Source organism: Chiloscyllium punctatum, chromosome 34, assembly GCF_047496795.1.
Source record: "Chiloscyllium punctatum isolate Juve2018m chromosome 34, sChiPun1.3, whole genome shotgun sequence".
Lineage (NCBI taxonomy): Eukaryota > Metazoa > Chordata > Chondrichthyes > Orectolobiformes > Hemiscylliidae > Chiloscyllium > Chiloscyllium punctatum.
Window position 1 is genome coordinate 67,692,761 of NC_092772.1, and position 26,270 is coordinate 67,719,030.

Here is a 26,270-nt window from a genome sequence, read left to right on the forward strand (position 1 = left end):
AAAACCGAGATAAAAGGAGCGTTCAGCGCCAGTGTGTTCCTGTTAGTGTGCAGCTCAATGCTGACTGAATTAGGAAACACTGGCTGAGTTTCAAGGCTGTGGTCAAGAAAAAGGAGTCACATGTCAGATATAACTGGCTGACTCAAGTGAATCCCTTCGGGAGCATCGGGGCTGTAGAAGTACACTTAGGATGGAAATCAGGAATGTAAAAAGGGGACATGAGATAGCTTTGGCAGAGAAAGTCAAGGAGAATCCAAAGAGACTCTACAAGTGTATTAAGAGCAAAAGAAGAGCTCGGGACAAACCCGGTCTCCTTAATGATCAATGAAGGCAACGATGTGTGAAACTACAAGATTCGAAACAAATATTTCACTTTGGAGCTTACTCTTGATAAAGACTGGGATGCTAAACAGTGTTTGGCCTGACCACTATTGGAATACTGTGTGCAATTCTGGTCTCAATGCAACAGGAAGGCTGTTGTGGAACATGAAAGGGTTCAGAAAAAAATGAACAAGGATGTTGCCAGGGTTGGAAGATTTGTGCTGCAGGGAAATGCTGAATAGGCTGGAGCTGTTTTCACTTGAACATGGGAGACTGAGGAGTTACCTGATAAAAGGTGTTTAAAATCATGATGGTCATCGATAGAGTAAATAGACAAGGTCTTTTCCCCAGGCTGGGGGATTCCCAAATGACAGGGCATAGCTTTATAGTGCGAGGGAAACGTTTTAAAGGGACCTAAAAGACAACTGGTTCCTGCAGAGTGTATGGAATAAGCTGCCAGAGGAAATAGTGGAGGGTGATAGAAATACATTTAGAAGGCATGTGGATGGGTGTATGAATAGCAAAGATTTAGAGGGATATTGGCAAAATTGTGGCAAATGTGACTAGATACGTCATGCAGGAGTTGGTCTGAAGGACCTGTTTCTGTGCTGTACATCTCTATGACTCAATGTCTTGAAATGAGTCCACATTATAGAAAAGGAGGTGCTGGAGGTTTTAAAACACAAAGGTAGATAAATCCTCAGGACCTGATCAAATGGATCTCAGGACACCGTGGGAAGCTGGTGAGGAAATTGTAGGGCCCCTAGCAGAGATATTTGTACCATAGAGAGCTGCATGTGATAGGCTGTTAGACTGGAGGGTGGCATTGTGGACAGTGAAGAAGATTTTCTGAGATTACAAAGGGATCCTGATGAAATGTGTGAATGGCTGAAAAACTGTAGATGGAGTTCAACCTGAATAAATGTGAGGTAATGCATTTGGTACAACAAACACGGGCAGGGCTTATACAATTAACGTTATAGGACAGAGGGACCTCAGATTCCAGGTACATAATTCTTTGAACTGTGCAACTTGAAGAGACAGGATGGTTAAAAAAAAAAATGCTTGCCACATTTGCTTTCATTGCTCAGTCCTTTGAATATAGGAGTGGGGAAGTCACATTGAGATTATACAGGCCATTGGTGAGTCCTCTTCTGGAATACGGTGTCCAGTTCTGGTCGCCCAGTTATAGGAAGGATATTATTGAGCTAGAGATGGCTCAGAGGAGATTGACTGGTATGTGGCTGGCTATGGAAGGTTTCAGTTATAAAGATAGGCTGGATAGGTTGGTATGTTTTTATTGAAACTTGAATGTTGACAGGTGACCTTATAGAAGTTTATAAAATAATGAGGGAGATAAATAGAGTTAATGGGAGTTGTCTTTTCCCATGGACAGGGGAGTTTCAAGAAAAGGCGCTACATTTTTAAATTAAGAGGAGAGACATTTAAAAAAAAAGAGACATGAGGGGCACATTGTCACACAGAAGGTGGTTGTGTGTCGAATAAACATCCCAAGGAAGGGGTGAATATGGGGACAATTACAATGTTTAAAAGACATTCGGATTAGTACAGGAATAGGAAAGGTTTGAAGGGACATGATCCAGGAACACGCAGGTGGGATGAGATCCGTTTTAAAGTATGGTTAGCGTTAACCGAACAGTGCGGTATGACTCTGACTATGATTATAATGTTGTGTCATTAATTAAGAAAGGCTGCAAAAGAAATCCAGGAAACTACAGACTGATGAGCCAGACATCAGGGTGGGTCAGTTGTTGAAGGTCATTCTGAGAGGTAGGACTTACATGCATTTGGAAAAATAAGGCCTGATTACGGACAGTCAGCATGGCTTTGTGCGTGGGAAAACATGTCCCACAAACTTGACTGGAGTTTGTTCAAGATGTGACCAAAAAGATAGATGAAGGCAGAGCAACAGACATTGTTTCTGGCTTCTGCAAACCCTTGTTCAGGGTGTACCATGATCCATTGGTTAGTAAGGGTAGATCGCAAGGGATCAGGGGGAGCTCACCAACTGGATACACAATGGGATGGCAGGGGGAGACAGAGGGTGGGGGGAGAGGGTTGTGCTGTAAGGATTGGTGCTGGGACCATTGTTGTGCACCACTTACATAAACAATCTGAGTTAAAATATAGGAGTCCCTGTTAGTATGTTTATGGATACCAAGATTAGTGGAAGAGTGGGCAGGGAATATAGTTATCGAAGGGGATGGTAATCAACTGGGCCAGTGGGCCAAGGAATGAAAGATGGAGTTTAATTCAGGTGTTGGATTTAGTTCAGACAAACCAGGGAGGACGAATACAGTTAATGGTCGGGCCCTGGGCAGCATTGTTGAACAGAGAGAGACCAAGGGGTGCAGTTACATTGTTCCTTGGAATGGCATCACAGGGGGACAGGGTGGGGAAAGCAGCATTTGGCACACTTGTCTTCATTGGTCAGAGCACTGAGTACATGAGTTGGAGATATTTGTAACGTTGTCCTCAATATTTCTCCTGGGCAGCGGAGGCCATGGAGTGACCTTATAAAGGTTTATGAAACCATGTAGGGTCTAAGTAAGGTGAATAGCCAAGGGTAGGTGAGTCTAAACCTAGAGGCATAAACGTGAGGTGAGAGAGCAAGGATTTAAAGAGGGAGCTAAGGGGCAACATTATCCACAGAGGATGGTGCATAGACAGAATGGACTGCCAGAGGAAATGGTGAAAACAAGTACAATTACAACATGGAAAAGACACTCGGGCAGGTACATGGAGAGGAGAAGGTTTGAAGGGATATGGGCCAAACACGACTCATTCCATTTAGGAAACCTCAGCCGAACAGTCGTGCCACACAGAAACAGACCCTATGTCTCCAGGTATTGGAGGAGGAGACTATTGAGACAAGGCATGTTGGAGAGACTGAAGCAAGTTACAGCGATACGGATGGTCATCTGGACTGGAGGTTTCAAATATGTGAAATAATTGGTGAGAGGGGAGGAGATGACAGAGATAGGAACTGTTATAGGAGTTAGAATGATTGAAGACACTGGTCCTCAATACAAGCCATTGATACAGTGTTGGAGAGGGAATAGGGAACAGAAAGATCCCAGGCAGCATTACCACTCTCTCGTGGGAGGCCTGCTTTCCCCTCAGTTGTTCTGATGCTCCCTAAGAAAGCACAGGCCTGGACTGATAACTGGGAACTCCCGATGCTGTCTCATTACAACAAAATGTGCAGCAAGCGTGGTGATTGAGCCTGGGGTGTGTCTGTACTGTGCTCCCCCTCCAGCACTTTCTCTATGTCATGTCTTGTTAGCTGATGTTTGGATCCCCCTTATTACTTTCTGCTCGGTGCACTGGAATGATCTTACCTGGCAGCAGGATTTATTGAAGACTCCCGACCTCCCTGACTTTGTCTTTCTGGCTGACCAACCATTGTCCCAACCAGCAGTTGGCAAGTCTATTGAGTCAGGAACTCCATGAGTACCTGTAGAAGACACAGAAATAGGCAGAATGGGAAATTAGACTAATGCTTTGAGGGTTACACATATAGAATGGCACTGAGCCCACAGAGATCTGGAAAATCCCAGTCTCCATTCCTGACCTGTGCTCCCTCATCTCTCTGGAGTGGAGAATTCTGTTGGCTCATGATCTGGAGTAGCTTCAAGAGTGAGAGACGCTGACAGAGGCAGCAATTAGACCCACACAGTGAGGGATACCACATGGAGAGGTACTGAGTCACATCACCAGAATGCCGGGTCAAACAATTGTGCAGGAAGAAAGGGTTTTGATTCATGTTGCACTGGGATATACAAACTGTAAGCAGGTGAAGTGATGGCCTAGAGGCATTATTGTGTGACAATTTATCCAGAAACTCAGCAAGTGTTCTCTGGACATAGGTTCAAATCCCACCATTGCAAATGATTGAATGTGAAGTAAATGCTTCAAAAACAATGTAATTAAAAACCTGTAAGTGAGTATTAAACAATTGCTGATGTTAAGTAAAATCCATCGGGTGCATTTCTGTCTTTAGTGAAGTAATCTAAGGTGGGACTGGGATATCACAGGTATTACAGAAACAACAGCTGAGGGAGGGACAGGACAGGCAGCTCAATGTTCCAGGGGACAGATGCTGCAGGAAGGACAGAAGGGGAGCTGAGAGAGGAGGAGAGCTGCTGGTTCTGGTTGGGTGAAACATCCCAGCAGGACTGAGAGAGGATATTCCTGCAGGATCGCCCAGTGAAGCTGTGTTCGTGGAATTAATCAATAACAATGGAGCTTCCCTTTCCTCTGATTGTTCTACAGACCCCCAGAGCCCCGCCCTCCTGCACCTTGACCTTCTCAAGATGGCGGCGCGGAGCACCGCGCTCCCTCTTCCCTCAAACAAATGGCGGCCGTGACTCTGGGCCCCTTCCCTGATCAGAGACCGCCACCTCCTTACCCGGGCCTGGAGGGTCTTTTTCGAGTTATTTTTAACCTGTATCCGGGACTTGTGAATTCTCTCCGCTCCGTTCTCCCTCACACCGGCTCTAGGCGCCGCTCTCTGAATCCGATCGCAGCCGCTGCCGGAGAAAGCAGCTCCATGTCTCTCTCTCTGTGACCTGATCAATGTGACACTGCGCATGCTCCACATAGAAACCAAACTGCGCGTGCATCTGAGATTATCGGTGATTATAGAGAATATTCATAACTACATAGGATCATGGGTAAAATATGAGTCATTAACAATTGCTCTGTGGAGTTACAGTCATTGAGCTCATTAGTATGTAAATAGATTGTTTGCTCCAACTTAACCATACTGGCCAGGTATGTAAATTACCAATCGTTCTGGGAGTTTGAAAATAAGTTTCTTACTCGAGTTGTGTAAACCGACCTGTGAATTATTCACGCCGACCTATGAATTATTCTCAGCTCGTCCCCCTACACTAGTGCAAAATCACCCATGTTTATCTAAGGATTGTTTAAATCTCCCTAATGTACGTTATCAGATTTACATCTCAACTATTTCTTAAAAATCTCACATTGATTCATGGGAGAGGCTTAATGCTCAGTGAGAATGATCAATCCTGAAGCGTTCACTCTCCGAGAATGCTTTGGCCCCGCTCCTCACTCTGGTTAGACGACCGGCCGCTACTCGGTCCTCCTGTTCCGCCCCTTCCTCCCAATTGCGGAGTTGATTCAGGCGCGACTCAGCAGGCGAAGAGGGACAAGGGAAGTTAGAGTCGATGCCTTGTGATGTGGTGAAAATATCCCGAATCTTGGATCGAGAGACCTGAGTTCATTTCACAGCTTGTGCAGGTGTGTGTAATAACGACTTTATTAAGAAAAAACAAGGGAAGGCAGGAACAGTGTAAAAACAATAGAACATGCAAACAATGTGGTGGGGCTCTTAATGCTCTGGTGATTATAGCCTTTACCATGTGTTTCAGGGCCCCAGTGCATCCCAGTACAGACTGTGCCACTCCTCTTTGTGCACAGTCAGATACCAAAGTGATGTGGTGGGGTACAGATTCTGGATTAGTGGTGCTCGAAGAGCACAGCAGTTCAGGCACCATCCGAGGAGCAGTAAAATCGACGTTTCAGGCACAAGCCCTTCATCAGGAATAAAGGCAGAGAGTCTGAAGTGTGGAGAGATAAGCTAGAGGATGGTGGGGTTCGGGAGAACGTAGCATAGAGTACAATAGGTGAGTGGAGGAGGGGATGAAGGTGATAGGTCGGGAGCAGTCGGAGGATGGAGCGGATAGGTGGAAAAAAAGATAGGCAGGTAGGACAAGTCAGAACAAGTCACTGGGACAGTGCTGAGCTGGAAGTTTGAAACTGGGATGAGGTGGGGGAAGGGGAAATGAGGAAGCTGTTGAAAGTTGCCCTCGGGTTGAAGTGTTGCGAGGCGGAAGATGAGGCGTTCTTCCTCCAGGCATCTGGTGGTGAGGGAGCAGCAGTGAAGGAGGCCAGGACCTCCATGTCCTCGGCAGAGTGGGAGGGAGAGTTGAAATGTTGGGCCACAGGGCAGTGGGGTTGATTGGTGTAGGTGTCCCGGAGATGTTCCCTAAAGCGCTCTGCTCGGAGATGTCCAGTCTCCTCAATGTAGAGGAGACCGCATTGGGAGCAACGGATACAATAAATGATATTACTGGATGTGCAGGTAAAACTTTGATGGAATTGGAAGGCTCCTTTAGGGCCTTGTATAGAGGTGAGGGAAGTGGTGTGGTCGCAGGTTTTACAATTCCTGTGGTGGCAGGGGAAGGTGCCAGAATGGGAGGGTGGGTTGTGGGGGGGCGTGGACCTGACCAGGTAGTCATGGAGGGAACGGTCTTTGTGGAAGTCAGAAATGGGTGGGGAGGGAAGTATATCCCTGGTGGTGGAGTCTGTTTGGAGGTGGCAGAAATGTCGGCGGATGATTTGGTTTATGCGAAGGTTAGTGGGGTGGAAGGTGAGCACCAGGGGCGTTCTGTCCTTGTTACATTTGGAGGGGTGGGGTCTGAGTGCGGAGGTGCGGGTTGTGGACAAGATGCATTGGAGGGCATCTTTAATCACGTGGGAAAGGAAATTGTGGTGTCTAAAGAAGGAGGCCACCTGGTGTGTTCTGTGGTGGAACTGTTCCTCCTGGGAGCAGATATGGCAGAGGCGGAGGAATTGGGAATACGGGATGGCATTTTTGCAAGAGGTAGGGTGGGAAGAGGTGTAATCCAGGGAGCTGTGGGAGTCGGTGGGTTTGTAAAAAATATCAGTGTCAAGTCGATTATCACTAATGGAGATGGAGAGGTCTAGGAAGGGGAGGGTGGTGTCAGAGATGGTCCAGGTAAATTTAAGGTCAAGGTGGAACGTGTTGGTGAAGTTGATGAATTGCTCAACCTCCTCGTGGGAGCATGAGGTGGCACCAATGCGGTCATCAATGTAGTGGAGGAAGAGGTGGGGAGTGGTGCTGGTGTAATTTACAGAAGAACAACTGTTCTACGTAGCCAACAAAGAGACAGGCATAGCTGGGGACAATACGTGTTCCCATGGCTACCCCTTTGGTCTGGAAGAAGTGGGAGGATTCAAAGGAGAAATTGTTAAGGGTGAGGACCAGTTCGGCCAAAGGAATGAGAGTGTCGGTGGGGACGTCAGGAGAGGAAAAAACAGAGGGCTTGGAGGCCCTGGTCATGGCGGATGGAGGTGTAGAGGGATTGAATATCCATGGTGAAGATGAGGCGTTAGGGGCCGGGAAACTGAAGTCTTGGAGGAGATGGAGGGCGTTGGTGGTGTCTCTAACGTATGTGGGGAGTTCCTGGACTGGGGGGATAGGACAGTGTTGATGTAGGTAGAGATGAGTTCAGTGGGGCAGGAGCATGTTGACACAATGGGTCGGCCAGGGTGGTCAGGCTTGTGGAACTTGGGAAGGAGGTGGAACCCGGCAGTGCAGGGTTCCCGGACTATGAGGTTGGAAGCTGTGGGTGGGAGATCTCCTGAGGTGATAAGGTTCTGTATGGTCTGGGAGATTATGGTTTGGTGATGGGGGCTGGGGTCATGGTCGAGGGGGCAGGAGGAAGAGGTGTCCTCGAGTTGACGTTTGGCTTCAGCGGTGTAGAGGTCAGTGCGCCAGACTACCACTGCGCCCCCTTTATCTGCTGGCGAAATGGTGAGGTTGGGATTGGAGCAGAAGGATTGGAGGGCTGCATGTTGTGAGGGTGAGAGGTTGGAGTGGAGGAGGGAGGTAGACAGGTTGAGGCGGTTAATGTCCCGGCGGCGGTTGGAAATGAAGAGGTCGAGGGCAGGTAATAGGCCAGCACGGGGTGTCCAGGTGGATGCAGTGTGTTGGACGTGGGTGAAGGGGTCCTCGGAAGGTGGGCAAGAGTCCTGATTGTAAAAGTAAGCTCGGAGGCGGAGGCGACGGAAGAATTGTTCGATGTCACGTCGTGTATTAAATGTATTGATGCGTGGATGGACGGGGATGAAGGTGAGGCCTTTGCTGAGGACTGATCATTCGTCCTCAGTGAGTGGGAGGTCTGGAGGGATGGTGAAAACTCAGCAGGGCTGGGAGCTGGGATCTGGTGTGGGGGTGGAGCTGGGAGTGGGGGCGGAGCCTGTAACTGGAGTGGGAGGAATGGAGTCATGAGCAGGGTTCCACCCCCATTCCCCCCACGCTGACGTCATCACCCTAGGAAAAAGACTTCCATTGTCTACCTTTCTAATCCTCTGATCATCTTGTATGTCTCTATCAAATCCCCTCTCACCTTATTCTTGCCAATGAGAAGAGTTTCAAGTCTCTCAGCCTTTCCTCACAAGACCTTCTCTGCAGACCAGGCAATGTTCTGGTAAATCTCCTCTGCACCTTTTCCAATGTTCCCAGATCTTTCCGGAAATATGGGCACCAGGACTGAACACAATATTCCAAGTGTGGCTGCACCAGCGTTTTGTATAGTTGCAGTATGGTATTTCAACTTCGGAACTCAATCCCTCCATGAATGAAACCTAACACACCGTTTGCCTTCTTAACAGCACTATCAACCTGGGTGGCAACTTTCAGGGATTTATGTACATGGACTCAAAGATCCCTCTGCACACCACACTACCAAGAATTTTTCCATTGACCCAGTATTCAGCCTTCCTGTTATTCTTCTCAAAGTGCATCACCTCACATTTAGTTGCATTGAACTCTATTTGCCACCTCTCAGCCCAATTCTGCAGTTTATCCAAGTCCCTTTGCAAGCTGTAACCTTCTTCCACACTGTCCACTACGACACTGACTTTAGTATCGTCTGCAAATTTCCTAATCCATTCACCTATACCTGCAGTGGTCCCAAAACAGATCCTGGTGGCACATGACTGGTAACTGGACTCATCACGTTCGCCTCATACACGAAAGGTCCCCAGTTTGAAACTGGGGAGAAACTGCTTTGCTCTTCAACTGCAGCCTTTTACATGGACAAGAATGGAGCTTTCTTGCTTGCTTTCCCATCTGCAAATCTGCCTTAGAATTTGCTTGAACAAATCTGCTCTCGTAGTGAGGCTTTTTTCTATGCCTCTGCATTTTCTCCAACAGCCTACCATGTGGAACCTTATCAAAGGCTTTACTTTTGTCCATGTGTACCACGTCAAATGCCCTACCCTTATCTACAAGCTTGGTGACCGTCTCAAAAAACTCAGAGGTTTGTGAGACATGACCTGCCCTTGACAAAACCAAGTTGACTATCTGAAATCAAATTGATGTTTGCCAGATGACTTTAAATCTTATCTCTTATAATCCTTTCCTAAACCTTTCCTACAACAGAAGTAAGGCTCACTGGTCTATAATTACCTGGATCATCTCTACCGCCCTTCTTCAACAAGGACACAACATTTGCAATCTTCCAGTGCTCTGGTACCAAATCTGCAGACAATGATAACTCAAATATCCAAGCCAAAGGCTATGCTACCTTCTCCCTAGCTTCCCAGAGAATCCTCTGATAAATCCCATCCAGCCCAGTGGACTTGTCTATTTTCACTCCTTCCAGCATTGATAATACCTGTTCATAACTAACCTTGATAATTTCTAGTCTAATATCTCATACTTCATTCTCCTCCTCCACAATATTCTCCTTTTCCTGAGTGAAAACCGATGAGAAATATTCATTTAGCATCTCTCCGATCTCCACAGGGTCAACACTCATCTTCCCATTCTGTCTGTGATTGGCCCTATTCCTACCCTAATTATCTTTTTATTCCTCACATACCTATAGAAAGCTTTAGGGTTCTCCTTTATTCTATGTGTTAAAGACTGGTCATGTCCTCTCTTTACTCTTTTTAACTCTCTCTTTAAATCCTTCTCAGCTGATCTGTAATTCTCCATCGCCTCATCTGAACCATCTTGCCTCATCAACACCTTAGCCTCCTTCTTCTTCGTAACAAGAGATGCAGTTTTGGCAGTAAACCAAGGTTCCTTTACCTTATCACTTCCTCCTGCCTGACAGGGACATACCTATCAAGGACACGCAATATCTGTTCCTTAAACCAGCTCCACGTTTCCATTGTCTGAATCCCCTGCATTTTGCTACCCCATTCTGCGCATCTAATTCTTGCCTAATAGCATTATAATTGCCCTTGCCCCATCAATAACTCTTGAACTGTGGCATGTACTTATTCCTTTCCCTTGCTAATCTAAACTTAACTGAATTATGGTCACATTCCAAAGTGCTCACCTACGACTCAATCAAACACCTAGACTGGTTCATTACCAAGGACCAGATCCAATGTGGCCTCCCCTCTTGTCGGCCCTTCAACATACTGTGTCAGGAAACCCTCCTATGCGATTCATCCAACGTATTAGAGTTATAGCATTTCCAGTCAATTTTGGGGAAGTTAAAGTCCCCCATAATGACCACCCTGTTACTTTCACTCCTATCCAGAATAATTTTGCTAATCCTCTCTTCCACCTCCCTGGAACTCTGCAGAGGCCTATTTAAAAAAAAAACTCCAAGCAGTGTGACCTCTCCTCTTCTGTTTCTAACCTCAGCCCACACTACCTCAGGAGACTAGCCCTCATCAAAAGTTCTCTCAGCCACCGTTATACTCTTCTTGACTAACATGACATGCATGGGCCCATTGCAGTGCTTCAAACTCCATGAGGCAGCCATACTCTCTGACAGACAGACTCAGTCTGGAACCTCCTCTATCCTTAAGACCTTATGCACTGCCTGTGCCCCTCCATTTCCCCTTTGCACGTTCCCTTTCCAACCCATCCCACCTGCATCACTCCACGAATGGTGCTGTCAAGGGCAGAAGTCTGTGGAATACCCTCCCTAACCTTCTCTATTCTCCTTTAAGATGTATTTTAAAATCATTCTCTTTAATCAATGTTTTGATCATCCATGAAGCACCTTAGGAGATTTGCCATTGTAAAAGATTCCATGCAATACAAGTAGTTGTTGTTATTGCTGTACATTAGGAGAAACAGGAATGATGCATTCAAAATTCTAACAAGAAAGTCACTGACAGGTGTAGTGTGCAGGCCACCAAATAATAACATTACATTGGGATGGGCAATAAACAAAGAAATAACTATTGCCTGTAAAAATGGTAGAGCTATTATCATAGGTGATTTTAATCTACATGTAGATTGATCGAACCAGCTCAGTCAGCGTAGCCTTGCGTTTATTAAGTGTATCCATGATAGTTTTCTTGAACAGTATGAAATGGAACTGACAAGGGAGCAATCTATCCAGCATCTGGCCCTGTGCAATGAGACAGGAATAATTAATGACCTCAGAGTTAGGGATCCTCTTGAAAGAAGTGATCACTGTATGGTTGAATTTAGAATACATGTGGAGAGTGTGAAGATGAAATCTAATACCTGGGTCCTGTGCTTCAACACAGGGAACTACAATAGAATAAGGGAGAACCTGAATAAAGTAGACTGGAAACAAAGATTTTATGGTGGGACAGTTGATGAGCAGTGGAAGATTTTCAAAGGCACTTTACGAACAGTATTTACGAACGCAAGGGACCGTATTGTTGAAGAGGAGAGTGTGAAATGGACTGTTAAGCTAAAAGAGATACCTGTTAGGAAGGAAGATGTGTTGGACATTTTGAACAACTTGAGGATAGACAAGTCCCCCTGGCCTGACGGGATATATCCTAGGATTATGTGGGAAGCAAGAGAGGAAATTGCAGTACCGTTGGCAATGATCTCGTCTTCACTGTCAACGGGGATGGTACCAGGGGACTGGAGAGTAGCAAATGTTGTGCCCCTGTTCAAAAAAAGGGAATAGGGATAACCCCGGGAATTACAGGCTAGTTAGTCTTACTTCTGTGGTAGGCAAAGTCATGGAAAGGGTACTGAGGGATAGGATTTATGAGGATCTGGAAAGACACTGCTTGATTAGGGACAGCCAGCACAGATTTGTGAAGAGTAGGTCTTGCCTTACAAGTCTTATTGAATTCTTCGAGGAGGTAACCAAGCATGTGGATGAGGGTAGAGCAGTGGGTGTAGTGTACATGGATTTTAGTAAGGCATTTGATAAGGTTCCCCATGGTAGGCTTATGCGGAAAGTCAGGAGGCATGGGATAGAGGGAAATTTGGCCAATTGGATAGAAAACTGGCTAACCGGTCGAAGTCAGAGAGTGGTGGTAGATGGTAAATATTCAGCCTGGAGCCCAGTTACAAGTGGAGTTCTGCAGGGATCAGTTCTGGGTCCTCTGATGTTTGTAATTTTTATTAATGACTTGGATGAGGGAGTCGAAGGGTGGGTCAGTAAATTTGCAGATGATACGAAGATACGTGGAGTTGTGGACAGTGAGGAGGGAATTTGTCATTTGCAAAGGGACTTAGATATGATGCAGAGCTGGGCTGAGGAGTGGCAGATGGAGTTCAACCCTGCCAAGTGTGAAGTTGTCCATTTTGGAAGAACAAATAAGAATGCGGAATACAGAGTTAATGGTAGGGTTCTTAGTCAGGTGGAGGAACAGAGGGACCTTGGGGTCTATGTACATAGATCTTTGAAGGTTGCCACTCAGGTGGATAGAGTTTGTAAGAAGGCCTATGGAGTATTATCGTTCATTAGCAGAGGGATTGAATTCAAGAGTCGTGAAGTGATGTTGCAGCTGTACAGGACTTTGTTTAGGCCACATTTGGAGTACTGTCTGCAGTTCTGGTCGCCTCACTTTAGGAAAGATGTGGAAGCTTTGGAGAGGGTGCAGAGAAGATTTACCAGGATGTTGCCTGGAATGGAGAGTAGGTCGTACGAGGATAGGTTGAGAGTTCTCGGCCTTTTCTCGTTGGAACGGCGAAGGATGAGGGGTGACTTGATAGAGGTTTATAAGATGATCAGAGGAATAGATAGAGTAGACAGTCAGAAACTCTTTCCCTGGGTACAACAGAGTGTTACAAGGGGACATAAATTTAAGGTGAAGGGTGGAAGGTATAGGGGAGATGTCAGGGGTGGGTTCTTTACCCAGAGAGTGGTGGGGGCATGGAATGCGCTGCCCGTGGGAGTGGTAGAGTCAGATTCATTGGCTACCTTTAAGCGGCATTTGGATAGGTACATGGATGGGTGCTTAATCTAGGATAGAAGTTCGGCACAACATCGTGGGCCGAAAGGCCTGTTCTGTGCTGTATTATTCTATTGTTCTATTGTTCTATCTATTGTAAGTGCTCAGCAATGGTACATTCCAGTGAAAAGGAAGGACTGTAAGAAAAGGCATACTCTGCGATAGGTATCTAAGGAAAGCGATCAAATTGAAAGAGAAGGCATGCAAAATGGCCAAAAACAGCCTGAAACTAGAACTGGGAAAAATTTAAATATCAACAGAAAGCCACAGAAGAGCTATAAAGAAACGTAAGTTAGAACATGAGAAAAATAAACTAGCACAGACTATAAAGACAGATAGCAAAATTTTATATTGAATGAGAAAAGAGTGGCTAAAGTAAATGTTGGTCCTTTGGAAAATGAGAAGTAACATTTCATTATGGGATATCACAGTGGAGGAAACCAATATCTTGCCAATGATTAGCAAAGAGACAAAGATAGGTGAGGATTTGGAAACCATCATTATTACGGAACAGCTAGTGTTGGAGTTAATTGAGCTAATGATAGAAAAGTCTTCTGACCCTGATGGAATGCATCCCAGGGTACTAAAGGAGATGCCAGGAGAAATAGCAAATACACTGGCAGTAATTTTCCAAAATTCACTGGACTCTGTGGCAGTCCCAGCAGATTGGAAAGCAGCAAAAGTGATGCCGCGTTTTTAAAAAGGAGGTGGGCAAAAGGTGGAGAATTATACACAAGTTAGCTTATTCTCTGTAGTGGGAAAGATGCTTGGGTCTATTATCAAGGAAGAAATAGCAAGGAATCTCAATTGAAATTGTCCCATTGGACAGACAGAGCATGGGTTCATGTAGGGCAGGTCTTGCTTCACAAATCTTTTGGAATTCTATGAAGACATTTCGAGCAAGGTGGACAACGGGGACCCAGTGGATGCGGTGGACAATGGGGACCCAGTGGATGCGGTGTTCCCGGATTTCCAAAAGGCCTTCAACAAAGTGCTGTGCAAGAGGCTGTTGCATAATATAAAGGTGCATGGCGTTAGGAGTAGAGTATTAGCATGGATAGAAGATTGGTTGACGAACAGGAACCAAAGTGTGGGGATAAATGAGTACTCTTCTGGCTGGCAATCAGTGACTAATAGTGTGCCTCAGGGATCAGTGTTGGGACTGCGATTATTTAGAATTGATACAGATGATTTGGAGTTGGGGACCACATGTAGGGTGTCAAAGTTTGCATATTAGACTAAGATGAGTAGCAGAACAAAGTGTGCGGAGGACTGTGAAACTTTGCAGAGGAACATAGAGACATTGAGTGAGTGGGCAATGGTCTGGCATTTGGAATAGAATATTCATAAATGTAAATTCCTACTGTTTGGTTGAAGTAACATTAAAAAAGAGATTATTACTTGAATTTTAAAAAGTTGCATCATTTGCTATGCAGGGGCACCTGAGTATCCTTGTGCATGAAGGTTGGTCACCAGGTACAACAATCAACTCAGAAAGCAAATGGAATTTTGGCCTTCATTGCTGAAGGGATTGTGTTTAAAAGCAGAGGTTATGTTCCAGCTGTATTTGGGTGCTGGTGAGGCCACACCTGGAGTACTGCATGCAGTTTCTGTCTCCTTACTTGCTCAAGGATTTACCGGCACGAGAGGAGGTTAACTAGGTTGATTCCAGAGTTGAGAGGGTTGGCTTAACAGAGACTGAGTAGATTGGGATTATATTCATTGGAAATCAGAAGAATGGGAAACATATAAAATAATGAATGGAATGGATAGTACAGAAGTAGAGAGAATGATTCCACTGGCAGATGAAGCCAGGACAAGAGAGCATCACTGCAAGATTAGAGGCAGCAAATTTAGGACTGAATTGAGAAGGAACTTCTTGACCTCGATGGAATTCATTGCCCAGGGAAGTCGTTGATGCTAGTTCAGTAAACATTTTTAAAGCTAAGGTAACTTATTTTAAAAGAAATAAGTAATTAATTAATGGACACGGTGAGAACGTTGGTAAATGGTTCTGCGTCCACAAAATGATCAGCCATGATCTTAATGAATGGCAGAGCACGCTCAAAGGGCAGGACGGCCTTCTCCTGTTCCTAGATCTTTTGTTGTTATATTTTGCATTCCTCCCACACTCTTGACTTTTAGGTGCTGGTGTTTGATTAGGATGGACAAAATTAAAATTCACAGAACACCAGGTTATAGTCCAACAGGTTTATTTGGAAGCACTCGCTTTGCAGCTTCTTCATCAGGTGGTTGTGTGATTTTTAACTTTGTGTCTCACTCTTGTAACTGATAAACAGCAACAAAAGCCATGAAGCAGTGCGCATTCTCCAGGCAACAATGGGCCCCTGGTAGTTGATGTCAGCTGAAGACCAATGGAAAGGCAGGGGCACAGCTGGAGGACCTGGTGGGGCATTTGGTCCTCCGACCAATCAGAGTAAATGAGGGACGGGACTAGACTATACCACGTGATCATCCTCACAGTGGGCGTGGATGTGTGGGACGTGTGGATGGAGAGCTGTTGGTAAGGAAAGAAATAAACAGCAGGAAGTGGGAGGGAAATGGTGTTGGTATGGGCTGAGAGGTTTTACAAACATTTGGTGCACATCGGAAAATACAAATTTGAAACTTACAGTCCTGTTTTTGCAGTAAACTGGAAAATAACCTCATCGTGTGATCGCTGCCATCTTTATTCGGGGCAAAGATTCACTGGACATGTGCGCGGCCGCCAGCTTTGTCAAGGGCAAAGTTCAGAGGTGTGTATGTGCAGCCCTCCCTGGTAGAGAGTCATAGGGCAGGATTTACACAGTCCACATTCAAACCCAGAGAAATGGATGTTTTTTTTCAGGATTTGTTTCTTCATCCATTTAACTGATTTGGATGTGAATAGAGCCGGTACGGTTTGTAAGTTTGCAGATGACACCAAAATTGGAGGGATTGTGGACAGTGATAAAGGTTGTCTCAGAATACAATGGGATATTGATCAGATGGGCCAATGGGCTGCGGAGTGGCAGAGAGGGTTTAATTTAGATAAATGTGAGGTGCTGCACTTTAGAAAAGCAAATCAGAGCAGGACTCACACTGAATTGTAAGGTCTTGGAGAGTCTTGCTGAACAAAGAGACCTTGGAGTGCATGTTCATAGTTCCTTGAAAGTAGAGTCACAGGTAGATAGGATAGTGAAGAAATTGTTTGGGATTCTTCCCTTCGTTGGTCAGAGCATTGAGTAAAGGAGCTGTACAGGACATTGGTTCGGCCACTTTGGGATATTGTGTGCAATTCTGGTTTCCATCTTATCAGAAAGAGGCACTGAAACATGGAAGGTTTGAGAATTAATTTTTAAGGATGTTGCCAGGGTTGGAGGCTTTGAGTTGCAGGGAGAGGCCTGGGGCCATTTTCCCTGGAGTGTCATAGGCTGAGGTGTGATGTTCAAGAGGTTTATAAAATCGTGAGGGGCATGGATAGCATAAATAGACAAGGGTTGGTGAAGCCCAGAACTAGAGGATTTAGGTTTAGGGTGAGAGGGGAAAATTCAAAAGGAGTAAAGGGCAACCAAAATTGTAACATTTAAAAGGCATTTGAATAGGAAGGGTTCAGAGGGATGCTGGCAAATGGGAATAGTTTAGGTTAGAATATGTGGTTTGCATAGATGTGTTGGACCGAAGTCTGTTTTTGTGCTAGACATCTCTGACTGTGGGATCATAAAAGTGAACACTGCTCTGATTCATCTCTGGGCTCCTTGATGTCCACTTGTTCGTTATCCAGCTTCCTCAGTCTCACATGAGTGTATTTTTGCCATGTTTAGTATTTTACTACTACGTTCACAGACCTTTTTGTAAATGGATTATCCACTGCTGCCCAACTCCTGACCGGATGCTGTTCTATTATCAAATCCTTATTTTTTCCACAATATCTTTGACAGTCAAGAATTCTTTTTTCCAATAAGTGAGTGGATTTTCCTTCCATTTCTGCCAGTCACATTCTGCACCATTTTCATTCCCTATAATTCAAATTGCACTTCCTGAAACATCATGTGTATTTCTCCTTCCACAGATACCAGTGATCATTGGCAAAGCCCTGTTGCTTGTGGAGAGGGTGATGTTTGACTTCCTTGTACAGCTGCAGTTTGAATGGTGAAGATGCTCCCACAACGTGGTTGGGTAAGAGACATTACAGAATATTCACTCAGCGATAGTGAAAAGTAGAAGATATCTGTACAAATCAACATGTTTTAATTTCACAAAAATATTGAGAACTTTTGACATAAGGCCACAGCTGGAGAATATTATGTCCAGTGACCAAAACCATTGCCAAATAAGCAATTTTTCAGGAATGCCTGAAAGGAAGAAAGCAGATCTTAGAGGGTGGGAATTCCAGACCATGTTACCTTGGAATCTATAGAAACAGTCACACAGCTGAACTCAAAAATAAACACATCATTGGGAGTCTAAACTAAAATGAGTTATTGAGATATGAAAGGGTGTGTGGTGCAGGGAGATAGGAATGATTATAACCAGGAATTAAATCAAGGGTGTGAAAGTAAATTGTTGTCGCTTATAAATGGGAGCCTTTTGATGGATCAGCAAGTTCTGGTACAAGTGAGCACTTGGGCGGTAAAGTTTTCAATATTCTGGAGATTATAGGGAGGGAGATTGTGGGATCCTGGCCAGGAGTGAGAATGAAATCTAGAGTTAACAAAATGAATGAATGAGAGTTTCAGGAAATGAGCTGAGACTGTGGTGAGGTCAGGTGATATCACTGAAGTCGAAATAGTGGTCTTGGAGTGGGACTGGGCTGTCACCCTCACCTCACCTCTGGAATTCAGCTGTTTGTCAGTTTGTGAATCAAGTCTGTAACAAGATCAGGAATTGAGTGGCCCTGGCAGAACCCAAACTGGGTGTCACAGAAGGTTATTGCTGAGCAGCTGTGTGACAGCACTGTTGATGACACCTTCCATCACTTCACTGCTGAGCGAGTGTCGACTGATGGAGGGAAATTGGCTGGGTTGGCTCTGTCCTGCGTTTTTGTGTTGAACATCCCTGGGAAATGTTCCACAATGTCAGTAGGTGCCAGTGCTGGACTTGTCTTGGTGGGCAGCAATCTCTGGAGCACAACCATCAGTATTATTGCCACAATGCTGGCAGGGCCGACAGCCTTTACACTACTTCTCCATTTCTTGATCTGATTTGAAATTAGTTTTCAACCAAGTTGATTCACGTCTGTGATGTCAGGGACCAATGTAGAAGGCTCATCCACTTGGCATTGCTGGCTGAAGATTGCTGCAAATGCTGTTGTCTTGTCTGTTGCATGGATGTGTGAGACTCCTCCATCAGTAAGAGTGGGGATATCTGTGATGCTTCCTGCAGTGAGTTGTTTAATTGTCCATCACCATTCCTGACTAGGTGTGGCAGAACTGCAGAGCTCCGATCTGATCCATTGGTTGTTGGATCACATAGTTCTATTTGGTGTTGCTTGCACTGTTTGGCATGCAGGTTGGGTAGCTTCACCAGGTTGGCACCACATGTTTAGGTATGCCTGGTATTGCTCCTGGCATGCCCTGCGGAACTCTCCATTGAACTAGGGTTGATTTCCCTGGCTTGATGTTAATGGTTAAGTGGGGGATATCAGGCCATGAGATTTCAGATTGGGCTGGAGTACAGTTCTGCTGCTGTTGTTGGCCCACAGTGAAACAGAAGTTGCAGGGTCAAGAGGGCTGATTATGTGGTTGTATTTTCCAGTGCATTGGTAGATGTAATGTGGTCCATCCAGTTGCATTCCTTTGTTGAGACTGTGCAGTGATTAATACAATGAGTGATTTGATGGGCCACTGTCAGGAATGCAACTTTTAAAAAAAGGTTTTGCGATTTACATATGAAAGAAATGAAACTATCATGGTTTTCGAACAGATGAAAGACTCAACAGACAATCAAGGTATTTTTTAATGGATAATTTCAGTTACATCACACTAAAGTTTTGCGATAAATTCTGTGCCTTAGAATTGTGCCCTCCACAATCACCTGATGAAGGAGCGGTGCTCCGAAAGCTAGTGTGCTTCCAATTAAACCTGTTGGACTATAACCTGGTGTTGTGTGATTATTAACTGAGAATATGACCGCACTACTAACAGGGCTGCATGTAAACAGGCTCAGTCCAGTTAATCAATACATTCGGAAGGATTTCCTCCAAGTTTGATGACGGGATATTCGTCAAAACCGTCAACTTCAACCTGCAATGTTGTTATTAACAAAAACTTCAGGCTGATACAAAACTCCCCACCCCACTGCAATGTGGTAACTTGGCCTGGCCCAGGAATTGGAACTGGGACATTTGTGGACTGTGATCTCAAAGGAAGCGAGCAAACACAATTCTGACAGATTAGACCTCAAAGATGAGTACCAAGTTTGAGACAAGGCCAGTGGTATGCCGCCTTGCACTTAGCTTAGTTGCATTTCTTATTTACAGTCATGTTTTGCAAGGTATAAAGAACTATATGTTTTTTTTCCATGGTTGGGGAGTTTTATCCTCATTGATCACAGTTGCTGCCTCTCGCCCCCCAAGTCAAATCATAGGATCGATAACAAAACAATAAACTTAAACTGCAGGTGCTGGAGATCTGATCCCCAGAAACAAAGTGCTGGAGAATCTCGGCAGTTCTGAGGGCATCGGTGAAGAGAAAAATAATGTTACATTTCAATTTCAGTGACTCTTCATCTGAACGGACAAATGGTCATGTGACTTGGAGCTGACAATGTTTTATTCCCCTCAGAGATGCTGCTAGACCTGTGGTTCTCCATCACTGTGCTTTCTATAGTGAACTTTATTTACAAAACAGATCAGAAAAATACTAATCTCCAAAAGTGAAAGGTTCATTGCAAACATGAGCATAGTTTCCACACTTGAGTTACACAAGCACGCCTCAATTTTTAAAAAACAAGATTAAACTCAAAATAATATTCCATCTCAAAATTAGCCAAGTTACACCAGTAATAAAGCTCCTCCACCCAATGAGACACTTCAGCACAACATCCTGCAGTGTTGCACACAGCCACCTTTACCAAAGAATGATCACATGTCACAAAATTGAAGGCTAAGAGCATGTCTCTTTAAAGGAGCTGAAGTCAAACTCTCAATTTTTGGAAAGATTTTTATTAAACCTGATTGAACATTTAAATCTCCAGAGCATAATCTTTGCTTTTTTAAACAAGGTGTGTGGGAAACATCCCACATCTTGCTAAAGGTTCAGTTCGGTCTGATACATGGAGCCAAAGGTCAAGCAAACATCACACTTTCCATTCACTTCTACGAAGGTCTGACATCACATTTCTTCAGGATATAAAGTATTTTATAAATTGTTTGTAAAATCATTTGTCACATTAAAGAACTGGACAATAAATGTCATTGTATGCAATCAGAGTGAAGCATGTGACAGCAGATTTATCTTTGGAAGGCAGTGTGTGTGCTTTCTAAATTCTGGGAGCACTTTAGGAGACTGCTCCCAGATGGTGACAGTGAGCATATCTGGAATGCACTGTTTAGATCTGGGAATCCATGGGAGACAATCTGTGGTTTCACTAATACTTGGCTTGTGTTGTTGGTGTACAGTAAGCAATTCATAAAGTTACTTCTGTATTGTTGTTGACTACCCAAATGGTATTGAAATCTGCCAGGTTGCCTTCAATAGTGTAAATGCATATATCCATCTTAAACCCTTTCTACTGATTATCAGTTTATTTTACTTTATCAGCACTTGAAATACCGACTTGTTTTTTCTCTAAACGTTGGTTAAAGAAATCACAAGTTCATTCATCCATGTTAATTTTGTAATCTTTCACAAAGAAACAAGTGAGAACAACATATACCTGAGTGCAAAACAAAATACTGCAGCTGCGTGATATCTGGCAACACTCTAAAGGTGAGGCACTGATACTGCACAGGTTTGTCAGCATGGTTTCAATTACTGACAATAATTTGGTAATGTCTTAGTCTTCACATAGTTAAGGTAAATGTGAGATATCTGAATTTCATGAATTGGTTCCTATTGCACTTTGATCAACAAAAATTATTCTTGGTTTAATCTTCTCAAAGGAGAAAGTGACGACCAAAGAAGCTGGACATCAGAGTCGAAAAGTGTCATGCTGGAAAAGCACAGCAAGTCAGGCAGCATCCGAGAAGCAAGAGAGTTGATGTTTTGGGCATAAGCCCTTCATCAGGAATCACAGGCTTCAGAAAAATAACTGGCATAGACTTATGCCAATACAAATGTAGAAGGGTCAGACCATGTTACTATCAGATTAGAGACTAATTTCAGATTTGGTACCATTCAGTGCAACATTTCTGTGTGATATTTACATATGTACCTAAAAGAGAAGTTGTCTAAAATTACAAGCTCTAGAATGATTATATAATTACACCTGGAAATAAAGCTGGTGAACAAGAATGGCAAAGTGAAGTCCCATCAGTATCACCTTGGGCAGTGTCAAGTAAGAATTTGACAACAGAGTTGCCACTTTGGTGTAACCTGCAGTCTGGCCAAATTGCAGCAAAAATCTGTTCAATTTTATCTGCAAACTATTGATTGCAAAATCCTCCTTGCACAATAATGAGGCAGCATTTTGGGATGTCATTTTTGAAATATATTATTTTCAAATTTACTGACAATTAAGAGTGATCACTTGGTGCTGTCTGCATAACACAGTATGAAAAGGAACTAACAAAAAAAAATTATAACCCAAATTCAGTCACTAATTCATTGATATTGCATGGGTCCGGCATAAGTAGTCAATTTTTAAAAAGAAATACAAATACGTTTAGTAACTATATTGGAGTACAGTCAAGTTTCTTACTGAACAGTGACAGGATTGGACAGAGTCCGCATGGACTTAAGAGGGGAATCATACTTAGCAAATCTACTGTAAGAATCTACAAAGTCGAATATTAAAGTAAGAAATTGCAGGATATTTAGAAAAGCTTATCATTAAACATGGTAGACTGGGTTTTGTGAAAGAGAAACTATATTTGACAAATTTATGATAGTTCATTGAGGAGATAACAAGCAGGGCTGATAAAGGGCAATCCAATGATGTTCTGTATTTGGATATTAAAAATGCAAATGATAAGGTTCTACATACAAGTTAATTGCACAATTTAGGAGCTCATTGTATCGGCGTAATGTGTTAGCATGGATTGAGGATTAGGTAACCACACTGGCTGTTGCTGAGTCCTCACTTGCAGTGCTGTATACAATGATAGCTCCCATATTTAATAAAGGATAAACCAACATTGGAGACCATTCAAAAAAGATTTACTTAGCTGCTTTGACCTATCAAGAATAGATAAGCAGGGGTGATCTTATAGAAACAAGATTCTGAGGAGTTTGGCAGGGTAGATGTTGACGAGATCTTCTAGCACCATTGAAGTCTCAAACCAGGGGACATTATATAAGGGAACATTCATTTTAAAAAACATAAAGAATTTTTTCTCTCAGTGAATGGCTAGAATTTTCTCGCCCAAACAATTGTGAAAGTTAAATGTGGGAGGGGAATGTTTGGGTTACTCTTCGTAGGGTTGTTCTGGCTTGTTGGCTGAAGGGCCTGTTTCTACACAGTAGGGAATCTGTGATTCTATCTCAAATTATTTCAAAAGAGGGCAGATAGATTTTTGAAATATTGAGCAGGTGAGGGCTATGCGGATCAAGCAAAGAGGGGTTGAGGTCTGGGTTGGCCCAGACATGATCTGATAGAATGGGGGAACAAGCTGAAGGGAATGAATGCCCTACTCCTGCTCCGATTCCTTGAGGCTCCACTTCATGCTTTTTTTGTTTCCAAAGAAGAGTGTGATACAATGTGCTAAAGATCTCAGATGTTGTGAAAACGGGGTGTTTATGTACTGGTTCAGATGGCGTTGATTCATCAATCATAGCCATACAGTCATGAGTAGGAAGGCAAATCCCTCCATGAATCAAGGAAATCTACTGCAGAGCTCACACAAAGGGAATTCTTCCCCTCAGTAAACTCTCCCATCACATTACCCAACATATCAGCTAAAGCAGGACACACTGTGCATGCTTTCGTCAACAAAGGCGACCCCGGGTGATTGATGTCAGCACCGGACCAATGAAAGGACGGTGGGCGGAGCTGGATGACCTAGCCGGCGTGTTGGTCCTCCAACCAATCAAAGTGAATGAAGGGCGGAGCTAAACAACCATGTGATCACCCTCGCGCACGGCGCAGAGTTGCTGTTATGAATGCTCGGGAAGTTATGGAGAGAAAGGATCCGGTAAGGAAAGAAATAAACAGGGAAACGGGAGAAAAACTGTGTTGCTATGAGCGGAGAGGTTTTGCAAACAAATTTTGCACGTCGGAAAACACAAATTTGAACGTCCCAGTCCCGTGTTTGCAGTAAATAGAGAGTTGCCTCAGCGCGGCTGAAGGCCTGAGTGAGCGCCGCCATCTTTATTCGGGACAACGATTCACTGGACACGTGCGGAGCCGCCATCTTTGTAGGGGGCAAGGTGCAGTCAGGCGCATGTGCAGCCTTTCTCTGGTATAGAGTCACTGGGATCATAGCAGCCAATACTGCTCTGATTCACCTCTGGGCTCCCTCATAACCACTTTGTCAAGATCCAGCTCCCTCAGTCTCGAAAGTAATTTATAGACAAAGGGTTTTTCACTGCTGCCCAGCCCCTGACCATGTACTGCTCTATTATCAGATTACTTTTTTCTTGAATATTTTTGACAGTCAAGAATTCTTTTTTCCAACAAGCAAGTGTATTTTCCTTCCATTTCTGACGATCAAATTCTGCACCATTTTCATTCCCTGTAATCCATTTTGCACTCCCTGAAACATCAACTGTGTTTCTCCTTCCACAGAAACCAGTGATTAATGCCAAAGCCCTGTTGCCTGTGAAGAGGGTGATGTTTGACTTTCTTGTACAGCTGCAGTTTGTGTGGTGAAGGTGCTCCCACAATGTGGTTGGATAAGAGACATTAAGAGTATTCATTCAGCAACAGTGATGATTTGAAAATAATGTCCAAATCAACAACATTTTTAAAATTTTTATTATCATGCTTATAATTTCACAAAAATACGATTGAGAACTTTAGACCTCAGGCCAGAGAGGGAGATATTAGGTCAGGTGACCAAAAGCATTGCCAAAAAGCAGGTTTTGAGGGATGTCTTAAAGGTGGAAAGCAGACCTGTGAGGTTTTGGCTGCAAATTTCAGACCATGCTGCTTCAGCAACTGTAGAAACAGCCACACAGGTGAAGTAATGAATTTACAAATGGTTGGGAGTCTCGAAGAAAATAGGTTGTCGAGGTCTCAAAGTGTGTGTGGTGCAGGGAGCTCGGGATTATTACAGCCAGAAATTAAATCAAGTGTGAGAATTTTAAATTGAGGGATATTGGCCAGATGCTGGCAGGTGAGACTTGATTGGGTTGGGGTATCTGGTCGGCGTGGACGGGTTGGACCGAAGGGTCTGTTTCCTTGCTGTACATCTCTATGGCTGTATGCTGTTGATTCTAATTAGGAGCCTTTTGATGAATCAACAAGCAGAGATTTCGACTTTCTTGAGATTACAGGGAGGTTGAATGTGGGAAGCTGGCCCTGAGTGTGTTTGGAAAATGAAGTCTGGAGATAACACATGATGGATGAGAGTTTCAGTATATGAGCTGAGATGAGGGTGGAATCAGCTAGAATTAGTGATCTTGGAGTGGGACTGAGTTGTCACACTCACCTCACCTCTGGGATTCAGCTGGTTGTCAGGTTGTGAATCAGGGCGGTAACACAATCGGGAGCTGAGTGGCCCTGGTGGAGACTAAAATGAGTGTCACTCAGCTGGCTGTTGCTGAGCAGCTGCTGCTTGGTAGCCCTGTTGATGACATTTTCCATCACGTTACTGCTGATCGAGTGTGGACTGATAAGAGGGAAATTGGCTGGGTTGGATTGCCCTGTGTTTTTGTGTTGAACATTCCTGGGCAATGTTCCACATTGTCGGTAGATGCCAGTGCTGGAGCGGTACTTGGCTCGGTGGGTGGCAAGTTCTGGAGCACAAGCCATCAGTATTATTGCCAGAATATTGGCAGGGCCCATAGCCTTTGCACTAATTAACCATTTCTTGATGTTATTCAAACTCAATCGAACTGCTTTAAAACTCACATCTGTGATGTTAGAAACCACTGGAGAAGGCTGAGATGGATCATCCCATATTGCACTTCTGGCTGCAGATTGCTGCAAATGCTGTTGTCTTATCTGGTGCATGGGTGTGAGGCTCCTCCATCAGTAAGGGTGGGGATATCTGTGATACTTCCTCCAGTGAGTTGTTTAATTGTCCATCACCGTTCACAACTGGTTGTGGCAGAACTGCAGAGCGCCGATCTGTTCCATTGGATGTTGGATCACTTAACTCTGTTGCTTGCTGCTGATGCTGTTTGAAATGCAGGTAATTCAGTTTGACAGCTTCACCAGGTTGGCACTTTGTTTTTAAGTCTGCCTGGTTGCTGCTCATGGCATGCCCTCCTTTCCTGTCCATTGTGATGGGTGAGAGCAGGATTTACAAACCCATGAGGTTACAGATCGTGCTGGAGTACAGTTCTGCTGCTGTTGATGTCCCACAGTGTCTCATAGATACCCAGTTTGAGAGCTTACATCTCTTCGAAGTCTGTCCCCTTTCGAACGGTGATAGTGCCACTCAACACAGTGGAGGTTTTTCTCAACTTTATGGCAAGACTTTGTCTTCAAAAGGAATGTGTGATGGTTGGTCTTCCTGATACTGTCATGGCTAGATGTATCTGCAGCTGGTCAATTCATAACAATGAGATCAAGTATGTTTTTCCCTCTTGTTGGTTCCCTCACCACCCGCTGCAGACTCAGCTGAGCAGCTATACCCTTTAGGACCTGGCCAGCTCAGTCAGTAATTCTATTGCAGAGCTCGTCTCGATTGTGGACATTGAAATCCT

General features: G+C 44.3%; 2 long non-coding RNA genes across 7 annotated transcripts in view; one reads left to right on the forward strand and one right to left on the reverse strand.

The window, feature by feature from the left end:
• LOC140459036 (uncharacterized) overlaps nt 1–3,791 on the reverse strand; it is a 30,272-nt gene extending 26,481 nt beyond the window's left edge. The window contains exon 1 of the long non-coding RNA XR_011953831.1: nt 3,684–3,791. This is a non-coding gene — a long non-coding RNA (uncharacterized lncRNA). The remainder of the gene's footprint in view (nt 1–3,683) is intronic.
• A 19,714-nt stretch (nt 3,792–23,505) lies between these two features.
• The window catches only part of LOC140458923 (uncharacterized), a 41,497-nt gene continuing 38,732 nt past the window's right edge, over nt 23,506–26,270 (forward strand). For all 6 annotated transcript variants that reach the window (XR_011953754.1, XR_011953753.1, XR_011953752.1 and 3 more), the window contains exon 1: nt 23,506–23,590. This is a non-coding gene — a long non-coding RNA (uncharacterized lncRNA). The remainder of the gene's footprint in view (nt 23,591–26,270) is intronic.